The sequence below is a fragment of the Sinocyclocheilus anshuiensis genome, unplaced genomic scaffold (assembly GCF_001515605.1).
Source record: "Sinocyclocheilus anshuiensis isolate Anshui unplaced genomic scaffold, SAMN03320099.WGS_v1.1 scaffold333, whole genome shotgun sequence".
In the NCBI taxonomy this organism is placed as follows: Eukaryota; Metazoa; Chordata; class Actinopteri; order Cypriniformes; family Cyprinidae; genus Sinocyclocheilus; species Sinocyclocheilus anshuiensis.
Genome location: NW_015539871.1, coordinates 1,433,506 through 1,450,864, shown reverse-complemented (window position 1 = coordinate 1,450,864; position 17,359 = coordinate 1,433,506). Strand labels below are relative to the sequence as shown.

Below are 17,359 nucleotides of genomic sequence, written 5' to 3'. Positions count from 1 at the left end.
CGAGTTCTGAATGGAAAACGCATCTCTGAAGAGATGGGCTTTTGACCAGATGCTTCTGCGTTGCTCAGAGATTTTAGCGTCATGTTCTTTAACGCGAGACGCACGGGAACCTCTATTTGTCCCCGACACACGGCCACTCGTAGCTTACTTTCTGACAGAGAGGAATATGCACGTCAATTGTTAAAAGTAAGCTTTTTAAATTACCTCAGTTATTTCGTAGCACAGCTTGAATCACTGAACTGTTTTGGTCACAATAACTCTTAGTAACTTAGTAGTCTGTAAGTGGACTTTAAATGATAAATAAATGCATATTTGCAAAAATGCATGCATATATGATACTAACATTTTACGTGGATTGCTTATAACTGACCCCATGTGACAGACAAGGCCATGTTGAGTGGTAAGTGCATGTGGCCCTCTGTACCTTGTACACTCACAGCAGGTGCATCTGGAATGTCTGGAACATTTTCATGAAATATGTAGCGTGTGTATCTTTAACAGTAATATGAATAGGCGACATAGTATCTACATAAACTAAGAAGCCATTTTTTAGTCATTTTGGATTATGTACACTACTTGTAGCCTATGTTTGCAGTGCTTTAGCCCTTTGATAACTTGATTTTGAAATTAGTGGCATTCGATTTGGTAAAGCATGTTTATTGCACTACTCTTGTATAGAATTATATTTATACATAATTGATTTTAGTCTATTTGCGGACATTTTGCTTAATGCATGCTTGCATAAATAGCTTTTATAATACAATACAGTTTGCATATACTTGATGAAAAAGCGTAATAATTTGTATAATTTAGAAATAACACCAAATGGAATTAACAATAGGTTGAACTAAATGGCGTCACATTTACGTGAGGGAAACGTGGGTTTAGTAGACACGTTTTGAACAGTCAGGAAACGTCTGCATACTTTCAAATGAAAAACAGAACCGTTGAAACATATTTAGCATGCGCCCCTGTAAAATAAAAGGTACATAATATTAACTTTATAAGCTATTTGGGTCTTATTTCTCAATTGCATAATTTTGGAGGAAAACTGTTTAAAAACATTAAACTGTTGGCTAAAAGTCCTTACCCACTGCAGTTTACGGAATTCTAATGCACGAGATGAAGATGAAATGATGCATGGTGATGTAGGCGTGATAACTGTCTGATTGTTGGGGCCTAACGAGCCAGATGCAATGGTTAGCCCTAATAATCGTCCATTTTTTAAGGATTATTAGTGACCAGAAGGGACAAAATCCCGTTTAGATGAATGGAAAGCCTGACAATAAATCCAAAGGCTCAATTTGAAACGCCTCCAGACCGCAACGTCAGGCCTGCTAGAGGTCTGGAGAACCTCATAAACCCATTCAACACTTGACTTGTCAACAGTATTTACAGGTCTATAAAAAAGAGTGTGTAATTTATTGATTGCGCATTAACCCTGTTTTCGTTTATCAGGTCAACTTTATGAGATGTTCCACATTTAAAAAAAAAAAGTGTTGACAGGAGGTAGTTGCTATCTTTGGTTATCTAGCTGTATGAGTGTTTATCTGCCTTCATAAAGCTAGATAACCGAAAGTAGAAACGTCCTCCTTAACTGCATAGTGGACAAGTTGGGAAGCAATGATCGCAGGGAACTGCATGAGGTAAGCAGGCCCTCTGCTCTGTGTGAGTCATCGCTGCAATGTAAAGTAATATGATCGTGCGTAAAGGTCATAAGTAATGTTTCAGGCTTTGTCATTTTAAATGCACCTTCGGACAGGTGCACGTTTGTGGACGCGTTCACTACTGCAACAATTTTGAAAACCTACAGTAGTGCCTTCGTTAAAAAAACAAAAGGGACTACATGTAACTTGTGTTGGAAACGATATAAAAGGGCTACAATTTAGCCTACAGTTTAATTTTTTTTAATAAATATTAAAATTGACGTTTGAGCTACTTGAAACAGTTTTTTAAGTTCTAGTTTGACTTCATTTCAGTCAGTCTTGGTTTTGATGTCAAATGTGTGATTTAGTTTGAGAAATAATTAAAAAGCTATAAGAAGAAAAAGCTTGATAAGGTAGTTAGTTTATTGTAGCCTATAAAAAAATATTTTAACGAGAAAATTGAAACGGAGAAAAAAAACAGCAAACTTTTACTGTTATTTAGGCTATAAATCACAATCGAGTAATCTATTTTGTATTTTAATTTTCGCGCAAACGCTTTGTCAAGGATGCGCATTGTTAACTTTGCGTTGGATAAATTAATAAACTTCCTAGCTAGTTCCCAAACTCTGCCTACTTCAAACTTCAAACTCTCTTTTCCTCACCCAGGCAAACCCATTGCTGCTGTTACGCCTGCGTTTATTCAGCATCTGACGCGCAAAATGAGGCCTGCGTTTAATGCGCTTGAATCGGATCTCATAACTCGATCTTGGTTTGATCTAGAAGGGAAACCATAGGAATTTTACAACTAGTCGATCACTAATCGAGGTTAAATGAGGTTAAACTAATAAATAAATGAACGCTTAAATAGTGTGTTGAAAATCCCTCCTCTCAGCACTCACACGATGACAAATAAGGATGTCTGAGATGATGAAAATGTCCACAAAATGGATTGCTTCGTGTTGGTGATGATTTAGTAGAAAAGGGTTTAAAATATTAAGAGTTATTAGCCTACTATATAATCTTGAAATCTTAAATCACAAAAGAATCTCGGACTTTTAGTGAGAATTAATTTTTTTACGGTCTCTAGACAGTTAGGCTACATTGAGAATATAGGCCTACTAATAAATTAAAAACTTGAAAAAATGTAAATTATAAAAGATGCGTATAGGCCTATTTAAGATTTTTTTAAACTGCATTTTAATGCATCAAAAAATGAAGGTGACGTCATTGACCCACTCACAGAAACAACTATTAGGCAATGACATCATGCTGAAGCAGCTTCATTATGATTGGCCGTATTAATCTGGTTGTACACATCAAAGATGAAGACATGAGGCGGAATGAAGGCATTTTTTAATCCCTGTGGCTTTTTTATGACATAAGACGTAATTGTGATACATCACCCTTATACTACTGTAAAATTACTGAAAACTATGTAAATATTGTTTATGTTTAGAGTTCAAAATCATTCGAGGTGTAAGCGCTTTTGGAGCTTCAGGTCACGAGAAACACACACACACACACACACACACACTCTCTAGCCTGTGTGTTACGATGCTTTTCAGCAAATCCCGTATTAAAAATGCTTTATCCTTCATTTATGGTTATATTAAATTAAGATATTTATTATAGTAACACAATATTAGAAATTTCTGAAGCAATCACGAAAAAAAAAAATCGAATGGCGTGTGTGCTTCAAATTTAGGCCAATTTAATCGTACTCAATAGATTGCCTGACATATTAACCTTTGTTTTACTGCTGTATGGAAATAATAAATGCATATACTAAATGCATACTTTTATTTTCAAAGACCGAGAAAGAAAGGTGTCTACACTTAGGGTGCCAATGAAACTAAATGAAGAGAAGAGGAAATGATTGATAATTTCAACTTGAAGAGAAAAAAAGCAACTAACAAAGAGATGATAGAGAATAAAAAAGAATAAGTTTCATGAGCTGACTGAGCAGATTTTACATCCTCTATATTTGCCACTTTAAAAAAAAAATGTTTGAAATGCCAAATATGATTTAAGGTGCAAATTAGGCCTTGCTTGAGCTTTTTAACTGCGTGTTCATTATCTGGCTGTCATTTATGTGTTTGTGAATTATATCAATAATTTAAATGTAAATCTAAAATATTCTGATGATCGTCTTTTATTACTTCACCTCACTGTAGCCTCTCAAACTGCAGTGTCTTTGTGAGAGACCAGAGGACTGGAGCTAAGGGGGAAAACACCATCTGGTAAGTGCAATCAAGGCGTATTACAATGCAACATTGTAATTAGAACAATTAGTTGTAGAGTTAATCTGATTCAAACAGACAGTAAATCATAAAGTATATGCTAATGAATGCATGCACTTGAACCAAATTCAAGAGTAATCCCCAATCAAGTCCAAGACACTATATGCATGACATGAATCTTTCATCAGAAATCCTATATATCTGTTTCTCTCCTTCTCTCACCATATACATGCATATTCATAAAATGCATTCTATTTGTGGTTACATGACCTAGATCTGTGAGAATGTTTTCCTGTTTTTGCGTATGTGTGCATTAGAGTTTATTCCTCACAAATTTACACTCATCCAACCACCAGCCTATACGATCCTCATGCGTATTTTTTTTGGACAAATTGCATATATAAATGCATGTTGTAGATATTCAACCTTTAAAGACACTAATTAAAGTTTCACATTTGTACTAGACACCAACGAGCTCTTTAAAGTGCAAATAATAATCAAAAACCTTTTCTTCATTTTTCTATTGATACATTTTGTGTTAAGCTGTGTGGCGTGTTTATTTGAGAATTCAAATCATATCAGGCAGACGTGCAATTTGACACACAATATTAGCAAATGAATAAGAAAAGGACTCGCTATGGCTGTTAAACATAAAACAGCATAATTATCTCAAGAAATATCCCTCAAAGCATCAGGCATGACCTGTGTAAAAAGAAGGAAAATAAATCTAAATCACAATATATTTCAACATGCCTGAGAATCCGTGGTTAGTATGACTGCAGGACATTAGGCCAAAGGCTTCAATGCGATAAATGATCGGAGAGGGGAAATTATATGTCCGTCTCCATCTTGATAATGATAAGAATGTATGGGCCACTATCACATTGCATATTACTTTATGTAAAATTAATGTGAGCAAAGAAATTCTGTCATCATTCATTAACAATGATCTTTTCCAGCTAAACTGGTTACCTAGCACAATTGAATAAGGGTTATTCAATGAAATTATGGGTGGACAGTAATTGATGTGGGCTGATTCAGTATACCTTCACAGTAATCGAGAATGCAAAAGCAGGACGTTCGTGCCTTCGCACCATTCGTGTTGCGCTAACACACAACTATTGACATTACTAATACCAGGATTGTCTGAACGTGCAGTTACTTAGCATGACACGAACAAGAAATGATGGTCGCCTGATACCGTTTATATTATCCAAAGAAATAATATATAGCAGTTGCCATGACATCTGCTTTGGCAGTGATAAAAGGGGCTTTTTGTCCTTTATTTTCGTGTTTCCCCTTAGCAACTGCCAGCCATTTACACTGGCTTTTTGGAGCAAGAGGGAGAGAGGAAAAAATGGTGCAATTGTCCAAATGAAAGAAAAGAAAAATAATAGGCAACCCTCATCCTTCTTCTACCAGCTCCCCTCCCTTCTTCGTCAACGGAAGCATTTAGTGCCATCTGTGCCCCCGGAGAAAAGAGGAAAAAAAGAAAGGAGTGAGACTCTACATCCCAAGTGCCAATGGGGACAAAGAGGCTGCTAGTTGCCACGGACCACCAGATGCTGGAAGACTGCAAGTCTGAATGAGGGGTGTGCTTTCAGGAAGCCATCTTGATGGAGAAGCTGGCTGCTGCTCCCTAAAATGGCTGTGTTGGCATGAGGTAAGCTGCATCGATGCCTATATCAGACGAGCTGCCGCGTTATTGCCACTGCTTTTAGCTCCACCGGTGGGTTTGCCAGGTCGTTCGAAACGTAAAGCAAACGAATCGGGCGAATGCCTACTAGAAAGTGCTTTTTTGGCGGCGTGAGATTAGGCCCAAATCGTTTTCTTTAAAAAGAGCTATCATGCTCTCATCTTCCCTGACTAATTAGAAAATATCCCCGTTATCTAAATGCGCGCACTGAGATATGCACAAAGACTTACTGATTTGTGGCGAGCTTTGAGTGCAAATGACTCCCTCCTGCTGCTGTATATGTATTTTCAATGAAAGCAGCTATTAATTCGTGCTCTTGACTGGAGGTTGTGTTATGTGTGTGTACAGGACGAAACCGTGCGACGAAACCCTCGGTTCAGCGACGACACCGAAATGACCATAGCAGATTTTCAGATGAAACCAAAAAGCGAGAGCTGCTTGAACTCACTCGAGAGACTAAGTTAATTGGCATACGGCATCCTCTTGACCAAAGCAACAGAGTCAACCTGGACTGAAGAGCACTTTTGTTTCTGCTGATTAATGATACATCAAATTGCTGGCACAAAGGTGCCAAGTGCCCCTCACCAGCTTACAAAAGCACGCATGCTGCCCTGCCCAACTTTAATGTTAGAAAAGAGGTCTGTGAGCACTGTGCCGTGCTTTTAATGATGTTTGGTGTCTTTTAAAATAGCCACAGTTTGTATCATTAGCCAGTCAAGAGGCGAGAGGTGCAAAACATCACATAGGATGTTACGTGGTAAACGAATATGTACGCAGGCCGCCTGGTTGCAGAGAGCTGCGTGTTGTGCCATTGAAATGGATGGAAGACACTGAAATGCACTTCACAAAGGTGACTGGTTGCGTCATAATGGATTGCTGGTGATATGCAGAGCTGTGCTGGTGTGTTCATTACAGAAAATGATTACGATAGGTGGAACACAGGCATTCTGAAACAGATTTGCTCTAGGATGACAAATTTGCTTTGCTTTCGTGCTGTAACCAAAACAACACAAACGAATAGAGCGTAAATACATCGAAACGTATTGAAATGCAAAGACGAGACAAATGATGCATCATCTGCCGAATATTTAAAGCCACTGAATCCTCCTCGTAATAACAGAAAACCGTTTTTGCATACTTACTGAGCATGGAAACCCTGTGTGCCTAAAAGACCTCGTTGTCCATAAATGAGCTTTTTTTAAAAAAGACTGACATTTTATCCTAAAAGAGGAGGCTTGGCAGAAAAGCCCATCAAAAAAGATGTGTAAAAAAGATCACTGATGTACGGAAGGTGCCCGTGGAGCTTACAAATAAAGGAAACAATGATGCAAGCGCCTCTGTTAATGAAAAAGACCAGACAAGCTCTGCATATTAACATAATTGCATAGGAACAAGCAGAGAGGACTGAGCCCCCAATTAAAGGCACAGTGGCACTTTAGCAACGGCACGTGGCAGCGTTCTATGTTTTGAATGTTTACGTTTAAATCTGAATTCCGATTTTTGAATTTCAAAGCAAAAAAAGACTTTGATGTTACTGTTGTGTTTGTGTTCTGTCTGCCTTTTTTTTCCTTGCAGATAATTCTACATGCATTCTAGCAATTTCCATACACACACACACAAATGTACAATGCAAAAATGTGTCCATTCTGAATCCAAAATATTATTTTTGCAATCTTTATTAAGCAGAAGCATTTGCTTTCTCAATTTTGCATATGAAAGACAAGAACAATCCATGTTCATATTTTTAAAGGAAATAGCCAAAGGCTGAATAATTTAGGACATTTTTTGAGCCTGTAGTATATATAAAAAAAAGATTATGCTACAACACAAAGCTTCAGATTTAAGATTTAACACACCACATTTGTCTCAATTGATGTTGTTATATTATTAATATATGGAAATGGTTTCTCCATCTACATGCAGAAAATAAGACAGATTTTTCGAGATGATACAAAACTGAAGATTTACAACCCAAACACTCAGCATACATTTTAAACTCATGCTTGGACAAAATAGTAGCCTGGAAATGAGAGACTGTACCTTTAATAGAGAATTTCTAATTAGGCTGTGTATCTTGCTGTGAGGGGGAGGGGTTTCCTCCCTCTGCATCTCTCAGGATTTTATGTAAAAGACCTTCAGTGCTTAAATATCTCACATAGGGACACAAAACTCATTATATACCCTTGAACAGAGAGTCTAATGCAATACTGTTACACAACAACACTACATTTGCCCAAATGGCGCATAATGGTAGCATAACCGTAGATGGTTTAACAGCAAATGTTATCAGTGTTTACAAACGTATAGAAGCAAGAATAAATGTTTGCGTTTGTGTGTTTGTGTTGTGTGTGTGTAAGCGGTCGAGCAGGGGGAGTGGATGCTTGTCAGAGCATAATGTGACTGCTGCAGAGCAGTGGCTGAAAAGTGTTAATTATGCCGCTTGGCATGGTGCCAAACCCATACCAGCTTTTTCCAGTTTTCAATATGCAAATCATGCGCTGAACTGTGTATTGTTTTTGTGGTTTACCAGTTCTTTGTGTTTTCAGTCAAACAGAATGCGCACATGAGTATTTGAGTCTGAAAAATGAATTTCTGATTTTCATTCTGATTAATTTTTTTTTTCTTTTAGCATAAAGCAAGCACAAAAGCTAGAGAATAATGCACTGTAGTGCTGTGAAATAACTCCAGTCTAAATTCATACAAGTGTATATGCATGAATGGAATTATTTGAAATAAAATCTAATAATTCACATTTTTTTTTACAACTTTTTTCAAATTACTGTCTATAGCTTTCTCTCTGGTAGCAGTCCAACATAATGTGCTTTATGGAGTGGCATATGTAGATTTTAGGCATGACTGTGATTATATATTTTCATGGACTGCAAAGGGCAATTCCTTGAAATGTCTCCCAAGGTGTCTGGCACAATAATCACTTCAACACAAGGTCATTTGCATCTGTGTGTATGATGGAAAAATGTGTTTTAGTGTCTGTGTGCAAGAAAGTCAATCAGTTTCAGAGTGTTTTTGTACACAACTTCTCCTTACACATATGCAAGCATCAATAGCAATACCACAAATGATGATTTGTAATAAATAAGGAGCAAATCGTCAGCTGTAGGCTCTGTGTTGGTAAACAGTTTGATAGTGCCCACATTATTATTCCAGACCCCTCTCCTCTTCTACAATGGCAGCATTGTACGGCGAGTACTTGACGTGGGTCCGCAGTCCCCCCTGTTTCCCACCATTGTCTGAACGGATGGAGTGCCAGAGACAGTGGAGGGTAATAAGCTGAGAAAGATGCTCAGGCCCAGACAGAGCCAGATGCCTAAATTAGCACCAAAACCCTAAGAGACTATCCTCAGGGAGTGGCTGAGGATGGGGCTTTATTTCTCTGGCTGCGTTGAGAGTGTGTTGTTAGCAGCATCGTATGCTTGTGCGGTCAGGAATTGCACGAGCATTTGCACAATCATGTGTGCTCGCGCAGTAGATGCACTCCTCTCTGTGACGTATTTTTGCAGTGCCAGTTGTTATCGAGTTTAAGTCGTTAAAGGTCAGTGCTAATTGATTAGTGTGAGTGTGTATTCTAAAGTGCAGCATTTTTAATGTATATCTTTTGTCTTAGTGTGTGCAGTTTAATTATTCATTTGTATTGCAATTATTGTTGGCTCTTTGACGAATTGCTTTTGCAAGCATCTGCTAAATGCATAAATGTAATGTATTTGATATCATGCATGATGTGCATTGCAAAGTATTTAGGAATCATAAAGTTCTGTGTATATATTAATGCATTTTGCATGTAAAATCGAGTTGAATTTGAAGGACAGTTTGTTCTGCTCCCCCATAGGGCACAGCAGTTGGGCAAGCAATTAATTAAAGCTCCATTACAATATATTACCCAGTAAAATAGAGGCAGTGATACAGAAAACCACAGAGAAAGTTTGCACTGGGACAGCGGCAGTATTTCACAGCAAAGCAAAAGGGGAATCACAAAGAAAGGAGGAATTATTTATGCTAAATAAAATAGGAAAAAAGCAGATGGATGCAGTGAGGAGGAGAAAAAAAAGTATTGCATGAGAGTTAGAGGACTTGCATAAAAAGCCATCGAGGGCACTATGTCACCAACTGAGGTTTTCTGCTCTCGACAGCAACGCGGCATAAAAAGATAGGGTGAGATAAACAATTGATATTAATAAATACACTGATGAACAATGACATATCGTGGAAACATGTGTTTGGCGGAGAATAGAGCAGGTGGGGGAGGGCTTTTACTGTCTGGCTCAGTCTGTGGCCCCATGTGGCAGTTGCTGCAGCTGGCATGTTAATATCAAAGGCCTATGGGAGGTGGCTATCTGGGAATATTTGTCTGGCATACTAACAGTTTTCTCCCCGTCATATGTCATCTTTATGTCCAGTGTTATAGGGCCTCACATATTTATTTCTAAAAGCCTGTGAGATTTCATTTCATGCTCTTGTGATAAAAACTTAGTGCCAGATTAGATTTGGAAACATATATGACTGCAGGAGAATGGAAGCTGCTATTGCTTTCTGAGAAACTTCACACTTGTATATATATTTATATCTCATAGAGAAGTCATTTTAATGCATGCTTTACTGAAGACGTCTCTCGAGGACAAGTTGAGAATGGATAGTGTTAATGAAGACACTTAACAAGGGTAGACGAGTTACGAATCGTTTTCATAACTAAGAAATGAACAGTGGCGAGAAATGACTCAGAAGCATCTCTTGGGTTCGTGTTAAAGGCCATTGTGTGGTTTACAGTAAAATTTCCCTTGGATACCTCAGCTGTCGATCTCGTCTTAATCTCAGGATAAACGCGATTATCCCACGAAGGGTTGTTCTCAGCTTTGTATCAGCTACGGGGGAGCTTTGAAATGGTTTCCCCCACCCTTTTCTCCCCCTCCTTGGACAAGTGGCCATGAAAAGCCTGGGATTGGGATTCCTGAGCTGGAATAACAGGCAGCAAAAAGAACCAAAGTCAGCAGAGTGGTAGATCGAAACTGAACTATTAAACGCAGGTAATCCAGAGCCACAATAGAGATGTTAGGATCACAGAACTATACGGCACCTTAATCCAGAGCATGAACTTGAGAGATGGATGAAAGCGAGTATTGTACCTTAAAGGGACAGTTCACCCTAAAATACAAGTTCTGTCATCATTTACTCACCCTCATGTCGCTGTATTACTGTCTTTTTAATGTGGGATGCAAAAGAAAGTAAGATCGCCTTTCAAAATATATTTTTTGTCCACGTGTGTTCAACAGAAGAAAGAAAGTCATAAATGTTTGGAACAACATGAGGGTGAATACATGATGACAAATTTCATTTTTGGGTGAACTGTGTCTTTAAGTGGGCTTTTAGACTAATTCTAAGCATTTAAAAAGCTTCAAATCAGTTTAGATGATGTTTTGTTCCTTATTATTCAGGTCTATGCCATTAAAATCATAATTTCTGTATTGTGTTGTATTGAGGGCACCTTGAAAAAAATGAGGTCACTTTGGAAACCAGTTCTTTCAAAGACTTTTCTTTTGTTGATAACAATGCAGAGTGCTAAAGATGAGTTTGGAGTGACCTGACTAGAGTTGCGTTGCAAAGTTCAGCCGATGTAATTTGTAATAAAGCAATGAAATAAAAGAGAAGCTGGGACTTTCCTGCAAATCCTTTAAGCACTCACAGGAACATCAGTAAATGTATCCTGGAGGATGCGAGAGCAGAGGGCAGGACTGGGAATTCAAAAACAGGAGTGGAAACCAGGGAACACTTAAACCTCCATCATGGCCCCACCATTATAAAAGACCTTGAGATATAATTATCCTCACTTTGTAGCTTAGCTTCGCTTTTTGCCCACTTTACATCCTAATGAGGAGAATTACCTTCACTTTTAAAATTTAAATAGAAAGGAAATATATATTGTTGAAAGATCATGTTTTTTTAATGTTTGCTCTTAAATGGATAGTTCACCAAAGGAAAAAAAAAATAGAAAAGTTTGCCATTGTTTACTTAGAAAAATGTTGTGGTCCAAACAACACTGGACCTCTTTGACTTTCAGTGTATGGACAAATGGCATTTTTAATCTTTTTAATGTTTTTGTGTTCATGAGGGTGAGTAAATGATGACAGAATGTAAATTTTTGAGTGAACTTACCCTTCATTTCAAATACTATCTTGTGGAAAGTGAGTATCTTCCCCCCCACCCCCCGCCCCCATTTTTGTTACATCTGTTCTCGTTTTATTTTTCGTTAGATAAAGTAATTTTGTTGTGTCATTTTTGTTAGTTTATTTATATGTCTGTATAGATTTTAAGTTTTAGTTTGTTATTTTAGTGCTTAAATTTAAATTAAATGACCATGAGAAATGTTGGCAACCAACTGAATTAAAACAAGATAATATAAGACAATTATTTCGATAAAACACGATAGTATTAACAATAACCCTGCTCCAATTCAGGATTATTATTGTTAATATTATCAGTTTATTATTAACTAAAACTAAAGCCATAAAAACATTTTCATTACTTGAAAAAAAACTAACATTAACTGAAAATGTTTTTTTGTTGTTGTTGTATTTAAGTTAATGTTTGTTTTAGTTCAAATAATGAACATCCTTTTCATGTTTTTAGTTTTAGTGCTATAATCACCCTCTCCAGTGCATATGCAAATATTGTATAAGGACGTGCGATCCTCATTAATGCTATCAGAGTCAAGTTCAAGTTCATTGCCTGTGAGAGTCCCATCCAGACTGGGAACTTCTTCATCCACCCCTGTGGACCAGCTCACCCCTTGTAACCCACACCCTATCTTCCCCGTCCCCCCACCCCTGTGGTTTTGGTGGGGGGCTGGAGGGGGCTCTCCACTGTGTGCTGTTGCTAAGGGAGCGAGAGCTGGCTGGCCCAGCAATGCACTGGAGAAAAGGCCCGCCTGTCAAAGTGTCTGAGGGAAGTCAGGCTGGTTGGCTCGCCCCTCCGTATACACACACTCTTATATATACAGCCTGTGTGTGTGTGTGTTCCAGACCCTGGGAATGGCAGCAAGCACTTTACAAAAACAGGAGTGGAAACCAGGGAACATTTAAACCTCCATCATGGCCCCACCATTATAAAAGACCTTGAGATATAATTATCCTCACTTTGTAGCTTAGCTTCGCTTTTTGCCCACTTTACATCCTAATGAGGAGAATTACCTTCACTTTTAAAATTTAAATAGAAAGGAAATATATATTGTTGAAAGATCATGTTTTTTTAATGTTTGCTCTTAAATGGATAGTTCACCAAAGGAAAAAAAAAATAGAAAAGTTTGCCATTGTTTACTTAGAAAAATGTTGTGGTCCAAACAACACTGGACCTCTTTGACTTTCAGTGTATGGACAAATGGCATTTTTAATCTTTTTAATGTTTTTGTGTTCATGAGGGTGAGTAAATGATGACAGAATGTAAATTTTTGAGTGAACTTACCCTTCATTTCAAATACTATCTTGTGGAAAGTGAGTATCTTCCCCCCCACCCCCCGCCCCCATTTTTGTTACATCTGTTCTCGTTTTATTTTTCGTTAGATAAAGTAATTTTGTTGTGTCATTTTTGTTAGTTTATTTATATGTCTGTATAGATTTTAAGTTTTAGTTTGTTATTTTAGTGCTTAAATTTAAATTAAATGACCATGAGAAATGTTGGCAACCAACTGAATTAAAACAAGATAATATAAGACAATTATTTCGATAAAACACGATAGTATTAACAATAACCCTGCTCCAATTCAGGATTATTATTGTTAATATTATCAGTTTATTATTAACTAAAACTAAAGCCATAAAAACATTTTCATTACTTGAAAAAAAACTAACATTAACTGAAAATGTTTTTTTGTTGTTGTTGTATTTAAGTTAATGTTTGTTTTAGTTCAAATAATGAACATCCTTTTCATGTTTTTAGTTTTAGTGCTATAATCACCCTCTCCAGTGCATATGCAAATATTGTATAAGGACGTGCGATCCTCATTAATGCTATCAGAGTCAAGTTCAAGTTCATTGCCTGTGAGAGTCCCATCCAGACTGGGAACTTCTTCATCCACCCCTGTGGACCAGCTCACCCCTTGTAACCCACACCCTATCTTCCCCGTCCCCCCACCCCTGTGGTTTTGGTGGGGGGCTGGAGGGGGCTCTCCACTGTGTGCTGTTGCTAAGGGAGCGAGAGCTGGCTGGCCCAGCAATGCACTGGAGAAAAGGCCCGCCTGTCAAAGTGTCTGAGGGAAGTCAGGCTGGTTGGCTCGCCCCTCCGTATACACACACTCTTATATATACAGCCTGTGTGTGTGTGTGTTCCAGACCCTGGGAATGGCAGCAAGCACCTTTTTTTCATCAGCCCCCCCATCCCACCCCCCTCTTGTCGCAGTGACTTTGGTAAACAGCCCCCCTCCTTCCTAAAATGTCTAGTCTACTTCCATCCCATAATCCTTCTCATTGCAACTTCTCATCTAGGAACAATATTTGTGACTCTTGGTAGATGATTGCAGGCTTTTAGGTTTTACGGCGTGAATACACTATACTCTCTTAGTTTAATGTACACCAAAAATTATTTTCCAAACGTTGTGAATAAAACAAAGATTGTTGGCCTACGTTTTACAGAAATCTGTTTTTGTACTTCAAAATTGCACATTCAGTTCGGTGTGTTACTTTCTCTTTCTTTGTAATTGTTTGTGAAATTAACCATCATTTTCTGTGTGAAAACTGTTTTTATACCTTTTTTTCCCCCAGTGTACACACTTTAAAAAGGGTTCTTTATTGGCATTGACGGTTCCATTAAGAACCTTTCACATCCATAGATCCTTTCAATTGCACAAAAGGTTCTTTCTAGTGGAAAAACGTTCTTTAAGTTATTAAAATGTTCTTCACACTATGAAAAAAAATGGTTTATTTTTAAGAATGTTCTTTATTGGCATCAGTGCTTCCATGATGGCTCTGTAAAATTTCCATTGCACAAAAGGTTCTAGTGAAAAAAAGGTTACTAAGATTGGTTCTTCGAGGAACCCAAATTGGTTCTTCTAAAGCATCACTGCTAAAACTCCCTTTTGGAACATTTATTTTTAAGAACGTTCTTTTTTTGGCATCGAAGGTTCCATTTCCATTTCCATTCCACAAAAGGTTCTTTGTAGGAGAAAAAGATTTTTAAAATGGTTCTATTAATAACTGTTCCCTGAAAGGTTCTTTGGGGAACCAAAAATAGTTCTCTTGTGGCATCGCTATGAAACCCCCCTTTTGAAACATTAATTTTTAAGAGTGTAGTTCTTTGCACAGTTGGGGACTGTTGCAACAATATTAAGAACTTTTTAATATGATTGATTCTAGTATAATCAACATAGTGGAGCGCTGTGGTACATAGTGCATTAGAATGTCATGGAGGGCTCCGTTCCCATTACAGTAGAGTGTGGTGAGAACAAGCGAGAGTCGTGTGTGTGTGTGTGTGTGTTTTCTTGAGGTCTCATTCAAGGCTGAGGGCGAAAATTGAGAATAAAAGGCCAGTGATTTGCATAAGCTGCATGCTGTCTGAGGGTTTTTGGAGGGGTGGTGGGAGCTTGAGGAAAAAAAAAAAATGCGGGAATATAAAAAAAGAGACCGAAAGAAACCCCACATTGTAGAGGTGCAGAAAGAGCGAGGGGGTTTGAATGAAGCAGCGGGTGAAAATTGACAGAGAAAAGGGTCTTGCCAAGTCTCCTGCAGGGATTAAATTGTCCATAAACCTCTCTACATATAATTTGGGAAAACTGGTAATGGCGTTGGTACACATCGTACACAAATTCTAAGGGTGACGGGGTATAGAAATGATTCGCACCACTTTTGGAAGCAAATGAAGAATGAGGGATTGTAAACAAATACGGTCAATGCATGTAAAAGTGTTGTGAAGTTGTATGCATTACCCTTTGCTAAATAACCAAATTTGTTTTACTGACTGCATTATTTGGAGCAATATAAAAATACTGAAAATGTTCTCAAAATGTCATCCTCTTTAAAACTATAATGACCACTAAGCTGAATGAACATGATGTTGTAAAATTGTCAAATAACACACACACAAAGGACAGCACAGCATTACCCCAAACTGCAATTTAGATGTTTGATTGTTCTCATTAAAATTAGCTATTGGAAAAGCCACCAAAATGGACTCCAACCTTTCTAAAATCTACAACATTTAGAATATTAGCAGTGTTGCAAATCCATAAATCCACTTCCTATTATTTGGGGTGAAACAAGAACAAAATACAGCTGAAGATGGTGTGTTTGCATAACATTGTTTCAGTTTGTAGCAGGACTGATTGACCATTCTAAACTGTTTTCTCATAGAAGATGACTCGATTTATCTGGAATGGAGTACAGAAGACAGCAGGGCTGTCATTTGCATTTCGGTCAATCAGATATATTCAAGTTGATATTGAAGAGACATTCAAGACATCAAAAACATCAGTACACTGGATTAGTTTTGGAAGTATTTTTATTTTCCTTTCAGAAACGTAGAAGAAAACTTCAGAGGCGTCGTTGAAAAATCAGACATCTCTTGTGACCATGCAACTCCAGATCTTTGGGTCTATTTCTAATGTTAACATTAATATGGTTTTTCATTTCCACTATTTTGAACAGCACTACACTTACTAACGTCAGTGCAGATTTTGTTTTGATTTTGCACATTGTTGTTAATGTTGTCTTTTTGACATTTATGTCATAACAATAAGCCATGTCATATTAATTATTTTCTTTTTCTCTCTAACCAGGCTCCTTGCAATGAAACTGAAAAATCCCCATCGTCGTCATCAGCTACTGGAGAAACCGAGGCCATCCTGCTATGTTTGACTCAAATGGTCAATCACATCACCTCAGGAATCCAGCGTCCAGCATCTCTTCCAGATGGATCGCTGTGGAAATTAAACAAGCAGATGAGGGATGGTTTAAAATGTGCACTAATTGATTTAACCGGGTGTCTTAAAACCTTTCAGTCTTCAGACAATCACTAATACTGGATGGGCGTGTGGATTTGGGCTGTTCACCCATTTAAATCGTAGATGTTAGAAAACGTGTTGCACAGTCTTATCAGTGCTATATAAACTGAAGAGAATAATGTGGCTTAATGTGTGAAAAGTTTACAATGAGAGTTGACGTTATCGATAGAAATGTCAATGTCTGGGATTTTGCATTCCCTATTTTAAATGGACTTTTAATGCTTCTTTGTCTTGCATTAAAGCATATGAACTTTCATGTCAGGCATTCATTTTTTTATGTTATTGTATTTATAAAATGTTCCAGTTTCAATGGATTTACAGGAAATTGTGCTTAATCCAGATATTTTGTATGGCTACTATGTATGGAGTTTAATACAAGAATTATGGTCAGTTTATCATTTGTCTGATTATGTGATTGTGTGAAACAAACTTTTCAAACTGCACAAATAAACGACATTAAAGCATTGAGTGAATGGTTGTTGACACTGAAAAAGCCATTTTTAGTTATACTCTGTATAGAAATGTACTGTAATAGGAGGTGGATGTCAACACAGCTTCACATGTAGTGGCCACAGGCTATTTTGTAACCACCTACTGCAAGACAGCTTGACAGCTCATAGTTATTGCGCTACTGTCAGCACCTTGGACAGCACATAATAAGCACCTCTCTCATCCATGCAGAAGTCACAAAAAACATATGTGCTGCTCTGGAACGAGTCAGAGCAGTGTGCTTAAGGTGATGTGTTTGTGTTTTTAATCTGTGGGAAGGAGGTCAAACGAT

The 17,359-nt window shown here is 37.7% G+C and overlaps 1 long non-coding RNA gene across 2 annotated transcripts; it reads left to right on the top strand.

Moving 5' to 3' along the window:
• The first annotated feature begins 1,426 nt into the window (after positions 1-1,426).
• LOC107685218 (uncharacterized) lies at positions 1,427-17,047 on the top strand. 2 transcript variants are annotated; one of them, XR_001633931.1, is made up of 4 exons: positions 1,427-1,646; positions 3,821-3,886; positions 5,191-5,549; positions 16,354-16,434. It is a non-coding gene; the product is annotated as an uncharacterized LOC107685218 (long non-coding RNA). The 2 variants fall into 2 exon arrangements; XR_001633930.1 differs by having other exon boundaries at positions 1,434-1,646; positions 5,309-5,549; positions 16,354-17,047.
• Positions 17,048-17,359: the final 312 nt, after the last annotated feature.